Genomic DNA, 16,452 nt, shown 5'->3' with positions numbered 1-16,452 from the left:
GATTAGAGAAAGGTAGCATCTGATTACTCAACTGTTTAGCAAAAGTACCGACAGAAACACGATTCTACATCATGGCAGCTTTCATCCAGGTTCATTGAAGTATGGGTTACCATTCTCACAGTTTCTGCGGGCCCGGAGAATCTGTGAGGAGGAAACTGCCATAAAGCACATTGATTTGATGTTCAAGAAAATTCGGGAACTTGGCTATCCCGCTACTTTAATTCAAGCTAAAAATAAGGCTCTAGCATTATCACAGGGTGAACTATTGAAATCTAAAGTCACTACTGTAAATAATGAGTGCAAATTTCCCTGGGTTAATCTCTACCATTCCTTTAGCAAAGAGGTTAGCAGTACGGCAAGGAGATTATGGCCGATTGTGGGTTCGGCCCCTGATTAAATTTACATGATGCACGTATCATGCCTTGCTATACTAGAGGTCGCAATTTGTGTAACTGGGTAGTCAAGTCAGATGTCAGTAAGTTAGAATTGGACAGTCGTGAAGGTTTTTTACATCCTAAATTAGGATGTTTTAAATGTCTAAATTGCTTGACATGTCGCTCCTTGACGACGGGTCAGAGTTTTCGTCACCCTTACAGTGGTGGGAGGTTAGAACTTTACGCGAACGTATGGCATTACATCGTTCAGCCATACGGGCTGCCATCTCTACAGGCAGTAGTGAACAGCCGGTGGCACACCATTTTGCTACAAAAGGGCATAGCTTGTCCACATTACGATACATAATCATAGATCATATTCCTCCTCCACCCCGAGGTGGGGATAGATCACGTACATTATTACAACGAGAATCCAAATGGATTTTTAGATTAGATGCTTTGACGCCCAGGGGACTCAATGAGAGCCTGGGTTTGCACTGTTATTTATAATATGACATGTTTGTTCATTTTGTGTATTCCATAATGTTTATTTATTTGAATGTATACATTGTATATTACATGCTAAATCTTTATCAATTACTATTATTGGATATTGGTATAGAGTTTGTATGGTCTTATCTACAGAAGATATTTGTTTTTATTATGTAGGTGGATTCATCCATTTAGTGGTTGATTAATATGTTTGATCAAGATCATAAAGGTATTGTTCTATAGTTATGATTGCAATTTCTATGCTGCCCTGTATGATTATTTATGTGTGATGGCTTTTATGTGATTTTATAATAGTGTTATTAATTGAATTGTGTCATCTACCCTTCTCACTTATGGTGTTTTAGATATTAGCGTTCCCGCTAGACTGGTTTAGCGGGGCGCGGCGCCCTGCCCTCCTTCTGGAGGGCAAAAAGCACCCTGCCCTCCAGGAGGAGGGCAATTAGCGCCCTGCCCTCACAGCCTGCGGGTGCCGTTCTCACCCGCGGGACGCAGTGTCCTGCGGGTGGAGAAACAAGCGGTGACCTGGTCACCGCCGGAGAATAGACGCCGGGCGCATGCACCCGGCATCTATTCTCCCTTTCTGCAGCGCTTGGGGGCTGCCCGGCATGTACGTAAGCGCCGGGCACGCCCCCAAGTATGACGAAAAGGGGACGCGTCTTATAGACACGCCCCTTTTTCATGACCACGCCCCCTTTTCGGGCGCGCACAAGGTTGCCCTCTCTAGCTCCAGCGCCCTGCCTGCCGCCGGAGCTAGAGTGAGCACTAGATATGATGATGGATATAAGCAGCCACGCGATTATAGTGTCTGTTTGATGTAAATTTAATATGTTGTTTGTCGATTTGTGTCTAGTTTAGTGCCTGCGGTGTGCGTTGCCCGGGTTACCGGGACACGGTCTATGGACGTCCAAATGTGATTTCGCAATATTCAGACTTTTTTTTACAGCCATTGGTACAGAAACGGCTTACTTTTTTGAAGGACACTACAGCATTTCTATACAAGTTACAGGATATAACACCTTTACCTTCTCGTCAATTATTATGCACCATTGACGTTATTAGTCTATACACTAGTATTCCACACCATCTGGGAATTGCGGCTGTTAAGAGATTTATAACAGACAACGATGATTACGCGGGCCCCAATATAGAGTTCTTTATGCAACTTCTGCAATTGACATTGTTGCGCAATTATTTCTTATTTGATGGCAATTTCTTTATACAACAATCCGGCTGCACCATGGGATCTTGCGTAGCTCCCAGCTATGCGAACATTTTTATGTTTGAAGTAGAGACAATTCTTCTTTATTGATCCCAATATTTCTAAACAAATTACAGGTTATTGTAGGTACAATGATGACATCTTTCTTTGCTGGACGGGTACTCTGGATGACTTTGTTAGTTTAATGGACGACATTAATTTGATTGATTCACCTATCAAATTTACCTACACTTGTAGTTTTGATTCTGTACATTTCCTAGATGTGTTGGTGTCAGTCACGGATTTGTTACAGATATGTACTACCATCTTCTTCAAACCTACAGATAGAAACACGATCCTTCAATGTGGGAGTTATCATCCTCCCTCTCTCAAAAAGGGTCTCCCGTATTCACAACTGTTGCGCATATGGCGCATTTGAAGCGAGACAACTGATGCCCTTCAACAAATAGATCTGATGATTCTAAAATTCCTCAAACGTGGATATCATTACAAAATGTTACAGAAAGCTAAAGAAAAATTATTTGCTATCACCGGCAAACTGTGAAAGATTATCAACCCAATAGGGTAGTTTAGACACAGGAATATTCTTCAGTTAGTCATGTATTGATGAAGTCAGCTAAAACTGTATGGTCCATCATAGCCAAAGATACCACTTTGCCATCTCTACACAATTCCAATATTCTACCATCATATCGTCGAGGCAGAAATATCAAAGATATAGTGGTTCAGAATGACATATCTCATCATATAGAAGCCAGACCATCACATTTCCTTACCTGCAAGGCTGGCGATTATCGCTCCTAGGTCTGGTAAACAGTTTGATATAAAATATCCTGTTACCTGTTCCAGCAGGTATGTGGTCTATTTTATCAGATGCCCATGTGGTCTATTTTATCAGATGCCCATGTGGTCTATTATACGTGGGTAAGACCACCAGACACATCAAGGAGCGTATAGTGCTCCACAGATCGAGTATACGTGCGGCCTTGGATGGTAAGGGCACTGAATTACCTGTGGCCCTACACTTTCGGGAATACCATCATAATCTGTCCACTATCCGATATAAAATGATCGATTGGATCCCCCCCGAATGCCAGAGGAGGAGATCGGGGACGGGTCCTCCTTCAGAGAGAGGCAAAATGGATCCACACTTTACAAACTATATATCCATTGGGACTGAATGAAGGAACATCATTTACGTGCTTTTTGTAGTATTTGATCCATCTAGTGTGTATTTATTCTATTTAACAGTCACTAGTATTCATGACTTCTTTAGCGCAGCTAGCTCATCACTTTCCAGCCCTCCCCATTATTAGCAGGTGCTATAGCACTTTTTGTAGCATTTTTCGTGACAGTCTTACAGCTTTAGAGTTAACCTATTATAATGAGTTCTATTCCATAGTGATATTGATATATCTTTCAATATTTTATTTTACACTTATGCTGCTGTTCCCTGCATTGATGATATAGCTATTTTTTTGATGCAGACAGATTGTTGTGTACATCGTTGTTTATATGTTGTACAAATGTCCTATGAGTCACTAAGTGTCCCTTTGTATCTCCATGTGCTTTGCAGTCTCTGTTGTTTATGTATCACCATGGTGATGGTGCAAGGAGGTAAGCCACGCCCCCTGGAGACGTCTGGAACATGGGTGCATGGTCGCACCAGTGACATCATCAGGTCTCCTCTCGGGTGTTGCGGCTGGTTTGCAGTCACGAGGGTATTTTCCACAGGTATTTATTCTTTCTTTTTTCATATATTGCTAAGTCTTGATAAAAGGGTTACATCCCTGAAAAGTCGATTATCATTTTGACTAGTGTCATGGTCTTTTTTTGAACTGTTTCAAGCCTCTCGAGTGCCGTCCATTTCTCTGCTGCATATATATATGTATATATATATGTGTATGTGTGTATGTGTATATATATATATATATATATATATGCGTATGTATATATATATATATGTGTGTGTTATTTATATATATATATATATATATATATATATACTTGCAATAGTCAGGCACTCCTTTGTAAATGTCCAAACAACCACCTGGGTGCTCCTGCTTTATAATACAAAGTATCCTTGTGGTAGTGCTCCATAAAAAGTGCAACACCATGCACCTGGAGTGACCTGCATGGTGTTGCACTTTTTACGTATGAATACATATATATACCAAAAAATATGGGATGGCACTCAGTGAGACTCCAATAGCATACAAATAAATACAGCACTACAGTGCTTCCTTGTCAACGTTTCAGTGCTACAGCACTTTTATCATGACATGTGTGTGTGTGTGTATGTGTATATATATATATATATATATATATATATATAGATGCCTATTTGTGCAGTTTTATAATAAGATATTTATGTTTAGGTTATATGTATTCATTTGTTTTATCTATTGTTATATAAAATTTAGATAAATTATGAAAGTGGCGTCTTGAAGTTTACTTTTTCTGCCATTCCAAGACTATATATACATGTTTTATAATATGAGCACAACACCATTTTTGTTTTCATTAAAACATAGCCCATATTCATATCTGTTACATTTTGTACATGTTTTAGGGGCTATTCATCAACACTAAAATAACGGTTTTAAGGACATTTTCCTTAATTACTGGTTTTTTAGTATTCATTAACACACTTAACACAGGAGATATCACTGATCTCTCCTGGTTAAGGCCGCCTGCATTCATTTCCAGAAATTAGGCTATTCATCAAATTCAGAAAATTATGTATTTTCGGAATTTGATGGTGTTATTATACGCCACTCTCAGGTGGCATATAGCGGGTTACACTTACCTGATTTCAGCTGGGCAGGTCCTCCTCTGGCTCGCTCCGTCGCTCCCTGGTCCCTGCTCCGGCTCAAACTGCTGCTCTGACTGTGTTCTCCCAGTGGAACACAGTAAAGATAAAAAAACAAAAAAAACAATAAAAACTTTTCAGCAAGTCTGGCGGGAGGTAGGAATCCGCGGCTGCAGCCTTTCGGGGTCCAGGCGGTCCGGTAGGTGGAGGAGGGGAGCGGATGGGGGAGGCAGACGGACACAGAGTTACCGCAGCTGTAATCAGTGCTGCGCATGTGCCACTCTTGTAACGTAACGGCGCATGTGCAGCACTGATTACAGCTACGGTAAGTTAGAGTAGAGAGGGAAAAGTATCTATTTCCTGAAAAGCTGTCATCGCAAAAATGACAGCTTTTCGGGTTAGATACTGATGGAGAGGAGGAATGATGAATTCCTCCGGTAATTAGGTAGAACTCCATGCAAGTTCTAAACCTAATTACCTCCATCGATATTTTAATAATGATGAATAGGCCCCTTAGTATTTTTATCTTCCGACATTCCTATTACTAACAACACGCCCATAAGTAGCTATCCAGAGTTGCTTTATTATACATTTACTATGTAAAAAATAATTATACTCACGCTGATATCTATTTCACTAGTGATTATTTTCCTTATTCACTAGTAATAAAGATTGCAAAACAGGTTTTGTTACTTGTAACCTCTTGAAACTCAGGTTACAAATTCATATTGTATGTGTACATACTTTACATTATTTTGTACTGCAGGATATAAAACCTACCTACCATTTACTTTCAGTACACACTGGGCCTGATTCAGACCCGCTCGCAAGCGGGTCGATGGTGGCCCAGTGCGCACGCGCAGCGTGTGGACTGCGCGGGACCCGGAGCGAGCGCAAAAAGCACTTGCTCCGGGACTCACTACAAAAGGGGCGGCTGTCGATGTTGATCGACAGCTCTCCCCATTTTGTAGGCGGGGCGGGGGGGTGGCTTCACAAATGGAGGCTCTCTGGGGCTTGCAGACACAAGACCCTACCACAAGGGTCTCGTCGCAAGCCCGATGGTCATGACCATCGCGACCATCATCATGGCCGCTCGCTATAGCTGTTGGTGGTGACCCATAGCTATGCGAGCGGCCAGGAGGCCGCTCCTAAAAAACCAGCGCCCGCCCTGATTCAGAGCGAGCGCTCACTTTTTGCGAGCACCTCTGAATCATGCCCACTGTTCACATATGCATTTACTCTGACTACACATGCACAGGTGACAATAAATCACTGATGACCACCTACCACCTTCCCAGTAAACACATTACATGCTCTCTCTAGTGCACCTTATTTCTGCCGAGGGCCATTTTAATATATATAACATTATTTGCGGGCACGGTGCAGGCCACGCGCTCTCCGTGTGATGTCACACTGGTCAGGGTCACAATCGCCAGTGATTAAAGCAATGCCCGGAGCATCCGGAGGATGCTCCGGGGAGCTGTAAGGGCAGCGGCGTGACCATCTGAAGCATCCTAAGGACGCTCCAGGCAGCACTGCTGCACATATTCTGGCTGCAATGTGCCATTCTAGGCATCCTGCTAGCTAGATGAGGCTAGCAGAAACAAGCTCCGAGGCCCAGACAAAATGATCACGCGGGCCTTATATGGCCCCCAGGCCTGAGGTTCCCCATCCCTGCTCTAGTGGGACTGCATTGTAAATGGTTGGATACCTGTTATCAATGTAAATGCAATGAAAAGTATAAACCCTCAAATCTATAGTACTAAGACCAGAGGTGGCTCCTACCTCTTTCCGTCATGGGTGCTGTCCCTGCAGCCAGGGGCGTAGGGAGGACGGTTCCAGTGGAGCACAAGCTCCAGGCACCGAAGGTGTCCAGAGGCGCTGCGCGCTACTGTGTTCCCAGCAGCTGTCTAAGCTGACAGCCTGCTGGGTGCCAGCATTGAACTGTGAGTGCCGGCCTCTGAAGTGATCGGAGGCTAAGGAAACCTCTGATCGCCTCAGAGGCCAGTGTACCCAGTGATGCAGTGCGCGGGTGATGTCATGACATCACCCGCGCGCTGAGGAGCCTGCACGGCTGCCCCTGCTGTAACTAGTTAGATCCAGTCAGGGCGGCAACAACAGCATGGACGACGGCTGCGATGGATCAGGTAAGTACTGGTGGGGGGGCAGAACTACAGGGGCACTACTGGGGGCACCGCATATGGGCACCTATACCGGGGGCACTGCATAAGGGCACCACTACATGGGGCAATGCATATGGGCACCACTACAGAGGGGAACTGCATATGGGCACTACTACATGGGGCACTACTTTAAGGGGCACTGCATGTGGGCACCACAACAGGGGGCATTGCATATGGGCACCAGTACAGGGGGGAACTGCATATGGGCACTACTACAGGGGGCTTGCTAGTAGCACTACAGGGGGCTTACTAGTGGCACTACAGGGGGCTTACAACTGGGGGCTTAACGGGGCTTACTACTGGGAGCATTGCAGGGGGGGCACTACAGGGGGCATACTATTGGCACTACAGGGGGCTTACGACTGGGGGCACTACAGGGGGCATAGTACTGGGGGCATCATGTGGGGGAACTACAGCGGAATTACTACTGGGGCATCATGGGAGTACTGGGAGCATCATATGGGGGCACTACAGGGGCCTTGCTATTGGGGGCACAACAGGGGCCTTACTATTGGGAGCACTACAATTGGGGGCACTACAGGGGCCCTTACTACTGGGGCACTACAGGAGAACTTACTACTGGGGGCACTGCATAGGGGGACCACTACTGGAGGTACTGCATAGGGGGACTATTACTGGGGGGCACTACATATTTGGCCTTTACTGAGGGCCAGGGCCGATGGCCAAATGGGCCGGTCCGGTCAGTGACGCCGAGCAGCCTTCCCCTCCAGCTCAATCACTGTTCCTCGTTCACTAGCGGCCCGCCCCTCCTCTCACTCACAGTGGTGCGGCCTGCGTGACGTCCCGGCGGCTCCTTTTGCGGAATGACATTTGAAACGTCATGCTGTTGCCGCCGCTGAGGAGCCACGAACGGCGCTAAGAAAAGCTGGGGCCAGGAGTGGACAGGATGCGATAAGACATAGAAGGTGAGTGGGGCTGGCAGAGACTGGGCGATCAGGCACCAGTGGGAGTTGCTACCATACATACAGGGGAGGGGGGGGGAACGAGTGAGGTTGACACAGGACTGGGAGCTGGTGCTATAGGGATGGGGGAGGGGGATAATCTGCTGGGAAGGAGACACAGGACAGGGAGCTGCTGCTATAGGGAAGGGGGGGATCATCTGCTGGGAAGGAGACACAGGACAGGGAGCTGCTGCTATAGGGAAGGGGGGATCATCTGCTGGGAGAGGAGACAGGACAGGGAGCTGCTGCTATAGGGGGGGAATCATCTGCTGGGAGAGGAGACAGGACAGGGAGCTGCTATGGGGGGAGAATCATCTGCTGGGAGAGGAGACAGGACAGGGAGCTGCTATGGGGGGGGGATCATCTGCTGGGCGAGGAGACAGGACGGGGAGCTGCTGCTATAGGGGGGGATCATCTGCTGGGAGAGGAGACAGGACGGGGACCTGCTGCTATAGGAGGGGAATCATCTGCTGGGAGAGGAGACACAGAACAGAGAGCTGCTGCTATATGGGGGGGGGGATCATCTGCTGGGAGAGGAGACACAGGACAGGGAGCTGCTGCTATAGGGGTGGGGGATCATCTGCTGGGAGAGGAGACACAGGACAGGGAGCTGCTGCTATAGGGGGGGGAATCATCTGCTGGGAGAGGAGACACAGGACAGGGAGCTGCTGATATATGGGGGGGATCATCTGCTGGGAGAGGAGACACAGGACAGGGAGCTGCTGCTATAGGTGGGGGGGGGTCATCTGCTGGGAGAGGAGACAGGACAGGGAGCTGCTGCTATAGGTGGGGGGGGGTCATCTGCTGGGAGAGGAGACACAGGACAGAGAGCTGCTGCTATAGGAGGGGAATCAACTGCTGGGAGAGGAGACACAGGACAGAGAGCTGCTGCTATATGGGGGGGGATCATCTGCTGGGAGAGGAGACAAAGGACAGGGAGCTGCTGCTATAGGGGGGGGCATCATCTGCTGGGAGAGGAGACAGGGAGCTGCTGCTATATGGGGGGGATCATCTGCTGGGAGAGGAGACAGGACAGGGAGCTGCTGCTATAGGGGGGGGGAATCATCTGCTGGGAGAGGAGACAGGGCAGGGTGCTGCTGCTATAGGGGGGGGATCATCTGCTGGGAGAGGAGACAGGACAGGGAGCTGCTGCTCTAGGGATGGGAGGGGTATCTTGTGGGAGAGGAGACACAGGACAGGGAGCTGGTGTTATTGGATGGGGGGAGGATCATCTTGTGGGAGAGGAGCCACAGGACAGGGAGCTGGTGCTATAGGATGGGGGTCATCTGGTCGGAGAGGAGACACAGGACGGAGCTGCTGTTATAAGGATGGGGTTAGGTCTAGAACGAGATACTTCACAGGACCTTTGACATCACAACAATGTGACCGGTGACCAAAGGGGGAGAGGCAAGATTTAGAACAGGGGCCTAAAGTGTTTGCTCGTCACACTTTGGGCACGGTTTATATTTCCTCTCTATGCACATGTGTCTAGTAACACTGGTAGCGGTCCGGCCCTGTCATAACGGTCACGTGGTTGTGACATCAGAGGTCCTTTCTTCAAGTTGGATCTAGCAACAACCGACGAGGGAGGGGGTATAATATGGTGGGAGAGGAGACACAGGGCAGGGAGCTGCTGCTATAGGGATGGGGTGGTTGGATTCTGGTGGGAGAGGAGACATAGGGACAGGGAGCTGCTGCTAGATGGATGGGGGGGTTTACTCTGGTGGGAATGGAGAGACACAGGGAGATGCTGCTAGAAGGACACATTGGGGGGGTCGAAGATGCTGGTCAGCGTCTGTGTCCTTGTCTGGAGTCCCTGCTTCTCGACCCCCCCGGTCAACCTCGTATTCCACCTTGATCACCCCGGGCAATGGACGCTTCACTGTGGCATCACAAGGACTAACAGCATCTAGAGGGGTGAGTAGCGGGACACCGCTCCGGCTCCACACCGAAGTTCTCCAAGTACTGACTCATACTATTCTGCCCATCACCGTTCTATTTACATTAAACATACTGGGGTGGACTATAATCTACAGCGACTCCAGTGCTATATTTAAATTTTAATTTGCTTTTGTTTCCTACTCTGAACATGTATCCTACAGTTTATTGTTTTTAGTCACGACCATTGAACACTCCCTATTTACCCCTGACCTGATCTGATATGTAGTTTCAGTTTATCAGGTCAGGTTTGTAAATGTGTCTTGAGATTTGATTGCATAAAAGTTTCATCATTATACAATTTTGTAATAACCCTTTTTTTTTGGTCAATTACGGAGCTGACACAACAGGCCATCTAGCTGCGTAGCATACTTCTTGTACATATAGAGTAGGGAGGGCACCCTTCTTTGTAGATGCAGCACACCCCACCTATTACATCAATCCCATGTGCGCAGTGTTATTACTCATTGTTTTCCAAAATGTGTTTTAAGGGGCATTCCTGTGTCTGGCATAATGTGTTTTAAGGGGCATTCCTGTGTGTGGCATAAGGTGTTTTAAGGGGTATTCCTGTGTCTGGCATAATGTGTTTTAAGGAGTACTACTGTGTGGCATAACGTGAAAGGGCTCTGTGTGGCATAATGTGAATAAGGGACACTACTGTGTGGTGTAATTTCAATTGGAGGTACTATTGTGTGGTCATGCCCTTTCCCAGCGAGACTAAACCTGTATTTTTCGGAGCGCGTCTACGGCGCGCACTCTCCCTGCTCCAATTGTGGATAGCAGCACCAATGTTCTTTATGTACACAGGGCACCAAAATGTGTAGTTACGGCTTTGGTGGCACACGTGTCATCCTCTGTATTCAGCACCCCTGCACTAAAAATTCCTACCGTGATACTATCTAATCTTATACAATTGCTAAGCTAGGGCTTGGTCAACTGGGAAAATGCCTTACCTGATCCTTGTGTGTAACCTACACCAAATGAAGTGCCAGCTTTACCTAACAGAACAAACCAAATACCAAATGTCTGACTATGGCACATGTTTGAATCCCGTGCAGAATGTCTCCTGTTGTGTGTATTTTATACAGAGAATAATGTATACTTATATGGTGTTCTAATATTAATTATATTTGTAACAGCATAGAATAAGAAGTGGGAGGAGTCAGGAATAGTAAGGGGAGGAGTCTGTCAGGAGCCATGTGTTCATGCGAGGTGGGCCTGTGTGCTTTAAATGCCAGGGCCTATTTTTAGTCCCAGTCCGGCCCTGCTGAGGGCACTGCATAGGTGGACCACTGCTGGGGGAACGGTATAAAAGGAACTGCACAGGGGGGTGGCAGCATATGGGGGTGGTAAATTTTAATTTGGGGGGGCACCAACATTTATCTTGCCTCCGGGCACCTGGGATAAAGTTACGCCACTGGGCACTGTATATGGGAACCACAACAGGGGGCTTTGCATATGGGCACCACTACAAGGGGCATTGCATATGGGCACCACTACAAGGGGCATTGCATATGGGCACTACTACAGAGGGCAATGCATATGGGCACCACTACAGAGGCCACTGCATATGGGCACCATAACAGAGTTATTGAATATGGGCACTACTACAGGGGGCACTGCATATGGGCACCACTACAGGGGGCTGCCCATAATCTTTATTTTAATTTCTCTTTACTTTAATCCCATATGGACCCGCCTCTTCCCTGGAACACTTCAGGGCGGCGCCATAGCATGCACGTGCTCCGGGCGCTCTGGCTACACGCTACTCCTCTGTCTGCAGCAGTCTGGTCAGCAGCCCGAGAGGCTTCTGCTTTAGTCAAGCCTGTCCGGTATATTGTATAGGGCCCACGACTGGAGTATGTGCAGAAGCACTGGCTTCTAGGGTTTGCATCTGCTGCTGTTGCCCATAGAAACCAGGTAGGGCTGACGGAAAGGCAGGGAGTGACTTCACAGTGGAAGTGCTTTCCCTGCAAATCACTGTCCAGACTGGCAGTCCCAGGGGGGAAACACCTCCCACTGGGACAGATGTATGAAGCTCTGGAAAGTGATAAAGTGGAGAGTGATAATTGGCCACTCAGCTCCCAACTGTCATGTTAAAGGCTGTGTTTGAAAAATGACAGTTGGGAGCCGATTGGTTGGTAATTTATTACTCTCCACTTTATCACTTCCCAGAGCTTCATACATCTGCCCCATTGTCACTGCCTGTCTGGCTGTGCTTAGTAGATAGCGCATCTAACAGGAAGCCAGTGCCAGGGAACACACACTGAGGTGAGGGTTGTAGTGGCCCGCAGGTGTAGTGCGGAAATAACCAGTGGGCCACACTGCTGGAGGGCCCCATCCCTATCTCTTGGGGTCAGTAACTTGGTGGAGTAGGATCATGGATAAACTTGGGTGCTTGGTTTGTTTCTATGGAAACTACACCAAGATTAGCCCTCCTGCCAATTAAAGTTGGTGGTCCTGGCGCAATTCTGTCCCCTCCATTCTAAAGGGGCCCTGTTTATTGCATGTACTGATTAATAGATGGCCAAGTCCCTTTGCGGTGGCTGGCCTTACGCCTTATGCTTGGTCCCCTACCACTGCATTCCTTGGTGGGCCCTTCATGCCCCAGTCTGACACTGACTAGGGAGGTGGATCTTACGGGGTGGACGGTGGTTATAAATAGGTCTGTTTATACAGGTATGTGAACTCTTCTGTAAATGTCTAAATTCTGTGCTACTGTTCCCTATGTTATATTGATAATAATAATAATGTCAGATATTGGGCTCATCTACATCTATATCTTTAGCGGCCCCTTTCCTTACATATTCTAGACTCTACTAAAATAGTTGTTTTACCTTTCATACCCTATGTTAATATTCATAGGCTGACCATACACCATCAGTTGCACATCGCCCTAGCAGCAAATACTCAATGGTGAAGGAGCCCTGGCAGGTAATTACTAATAAATAGGTCCAAACTTTTGCCCACAAGGCACAAGCTATGTCGAGAATGAAAATGAAAACATAAACTTGTACAAATGGAAATAACTGCACTGTGTACTTGTTACATGTTACAGCATGAAAGAGATCAGATTAAAATAGAAAGTCTCCAAGCATTTGGTTTCCATAGGAACATTAGAATGATAAAAAAATAAGTATTTATAAATAATATGCGTTCAATTTCCTGAAATCAGGCGACTATTAAATGTTATCATGTATTATCTATCTATAAAATCGCTAGTTTGTATATATGTTCGCGATAAACTCGAACTACTGAACCGATTTGGTCAGCTTTTCACTGAAATGTTCCTTGAGACCCTCCGAGCAACGATTTTACATATATTACTGTGCAAAATTTTTTAGGTAGGTGTGAAAAAAATGCTGCAAAGTAAGAATGCTTTAAAAAATAGAAGTTTTAATAGTTTATTTTTATCAATTAACAAAATGCAAAGTGAATGAACAGAGGAGAAATTTAAATCAAATCAATATTTGGTGTGACCGCCCTTTACCTTTAAAACAGCATAAATTCTTCTACGTACACTTGCACAAAGTCAAGGATTTTGTAGGATTATAGTCAGGTGTATGATTACACCCCTGACTAAAACTTTTGCACACTATTGTGTGTGTGTATATATATAATTTTTAGAGATGAGCGGTAGACACTTTGATAAAGACTCCAGCAGGGAGTTGAAACGCGTTGGTGATTCTGAAGGTCCAGGCTGTATATTGGTGTTGGGGACAAGGGGAATACTTACCTAATCATCTTCTGATCCTGGTACACAAGGTTCAGACTTTGGAGAGCGTGGATCTTGATCATGCGAGTATAGGTGTATTTCTGATGCACCCATTTTTTTGGGGATACCTTGCTTTACTTACATGTGGTGGATTTATATGATGGATGTCAGACATCTATGATATACTTTTTAATATTAATTTTTATGTATTGTTTTCATTAAAAATTAGCGATATTTCACTATTGGGGACCCCTGTCTCTCCTTTTTTGTCCACATGTGAATATTGGAAAATTGGAGAAGAGAGGGCCTGATATCGGTTGAAATATAAGAAGGACTAACAGAGCCTCATTCATTTCAGAATATATAGAAGATTGGAAGAACATTTTTTGAACCCAGTGGGGTGGACTTCTTCATTGTATATCCTATTGTGAAGTAATTTATTGTTCTATACAGTATTGTGTTTTTTTTTTACTCAGATATTTGCGCTACGTGAATTTTTTTCTGTATTTCCTGTATTTTGGGGTGTCTCTAGGGACCCCCCTGTCACTATTTAGCTGCATTTAAGTGAAGCGCAGGCTCCTAAAACATTTTTTTAGACTCTGTGTATACAAGCACTGTGACTCCTTGGGCAATAGCCCTCTGTGTATACAAGCACTGTAACTCCTTGGGGAGTAGCCCTCTGTGTATACAAGCACTGTGACTCCTTGGGTAATAGCCATCTGTGTATACGAGCACTGTGACTCCTTGGGCAATAGCCCTCTGTGTATACAAGCACTGTAACACCTATCCGCAATAGCCCTCTGTGTGTATTAGCACCGTGATTCCTTGGGCAGTAGCCTTCTGTGTATTCAAACACTGTGACTCCTTGGGCAATAGCCCTCTGTGTATATAAGCACCGTGATTCCTTGGGCAATAGCCCTCTGTGTATTCAAACACTGTGACTCCTTGGGCAATAGCCCGCTGTGTGTATAAGTGACACAGCGCTGCCGAATCCAGGTCCCTCTTACCTGGTTCAACGGCGCTTGGGTCCGGGCTGGCGTGGGACAGTGGGCGGGAGATCCCCGGAGGCCGCTGTCAGCAGTTCTCCTTTCCCGGCGGCTGTGTGCAGGCGGCCGCGGCTTCAATAGGTGCGCACGCGCTGCTCTGCTAAAAGATTTAAGGAGACAGGAAGTGCTGATTGGGGTTTAAATTGAACTCTGACCTATATAAGGAAGTTCCTGGGAGCACTCCAGATCCATGTTGATATCTGGTTCTGACCTTGGCTTCTCCCTGTGACCCGTTTACGCCGCCTCCTGGTACCGTCTCGTCCATTTATTTCTGATCCGGCTCGTCAACTACACTAAAGTCTTCTGCATTCCAACCAAGTTCGCCAGCACCTGTATAGGGAAACCTAACCTGAGGGCTGAGACCTGTAAGTCGGATGAAGCCAAGTCCATACCTTCTTGCGAGGGTCCTTGGTGAAAACCGCCGGCACATTAGACTCCGCACCTCAGGAATAGGTCTAGCCAATTCCCTGAATGTGAGTAGCATCCACAATCCGTCCGAGAGTTTGTGACAATAAGCACCATGACTCCTTGGGCAATAGCCCGCTGTGTGTATAAGCACCGTGAGCCCGCTGCGTGTGTAAGCACCATGACTCCTTGGGCAATAGCCCTCTGTGTGTATAAGCACTGTGACTCCTTGGGCCTTAGTCCTCTGTGTGTATACAAGTACTGTGACTCCTTGGGCCTTAGTCCTCTGTGTGTATACAAGCACTATGACTCCTTGGGCCTTAGCCCTCTGTGTGTATAAGCACTGTGACTCCTTGGGCCTTAGTCCTCTGTGTGTATACAAGTACTGTGACTCCTTGGGCCTTAGTCCTCTGTGTGTATACAAGCACTATGACTCCTTGGGCCGTACCCCACTGTGTAAACAAACACTGTGACTCCTTGGGCTATAGCCCACTGCATGTTCATAGTGTTCACAAAAGTGGTAGTCCCTGTTGCTGAAGTGCTTGGTTTGTTAAAAAGTGCATGTCCTTTTTAATAAGCAACATAAGAGTGGGTGCGAGGGCCCAAGGACATTCCATCTTGCACTACCTTTCATTTCTGCCACTGTGTGCTTTAAACTGTGGTGTCTGTGCCATTGCTCTGTTGCTTAGTAAGCAGTCAGCTCACTGCAACCTTTGGCCAATAATGGTGAAAACAATATTGTAAGCAGTGAGGTGGTCTAAATTGACTGTAAATTACTGGAAATTAATGTTATTGAAGTTAATAATACTCTAGGAACAAAAAAAAGCCCAAATTATGTGATTTTAGCTTTTTTTTACAATTTTTGTAAAAAATCGAAATCCAAAACCATACACGGCAGGTTTGGCAAATCCAAATCCAAAGCCGAACGACCAATCAGAGCCAAATCCAAATATATATTTATATATATATATATATATATATATATATATATATATATATATAAGAAGGACACAAAAACTGTGAATTGTCGGTAATAAATTTGCTAGCAAAGAGTTTGTCATTTGTGCTGCCGGTACATTTTGATGACTTTAAATGGTCTATTTCAAGTACAAGATGTCACGTAAATTGAGATTTAAAGAAAAATGTAAGGACAGTCTTGATACCTCCATTCAGGCCTTTAAAACAAGAAGTGGTTATGATTTACCCTCTCAAAACCGAAGCATTAAGACATTTTCACGTTTAATTGATCAAAGTTTACATGAATCCATAAAGATGCAGAAGAGGA

The 16,452-nt window shown here is 46.0% G+C and overlaps 1 protein-coding gene across 1 annotated transcript in view; it reads left to right on the top strand.

Moving 5' to 3' along the window:
• The first annotated feature begins 3,793 nt into the window (after positions 1–3,793).
• NELL2 (neural EGFL like 2) overlaps positions 3,794–16,452 on the top strand; it is a 357,636-nt gene continuing 344,977 nt past the window's right edge. Inside the window, exon 1 of the mRNA XM_088458020.1 lies at positions 3,794–3,840. The gene's annotated coding sequence lies outside the window, so the exon portion shown is untranslated. The remainder of the gene's footprint in view (positions 3,841–16,452) is intronic.

The sequence above is a fragment of the Taudactylus pleione genome, unplaced genomic scaffold, assembly GCF_031769625.1.
Source record: "Taudactylus pleione unplaced genomic scaffold, aTauple2 ptg000041l, whole genome shotgun sequence".
In the NCBI taxonomy this organism is placed as follows: domain Eukaryota; kingdom Metazoa; phylum Chordata; class Amphibia; order Anura; family Myobatrachidae; genus Taudactylus; species Taudactylus pleione.
Note: the sequence above shows the minus strand (reverse complement) of the source record. Positions and strands in the feature narration are given on the sequence as shown.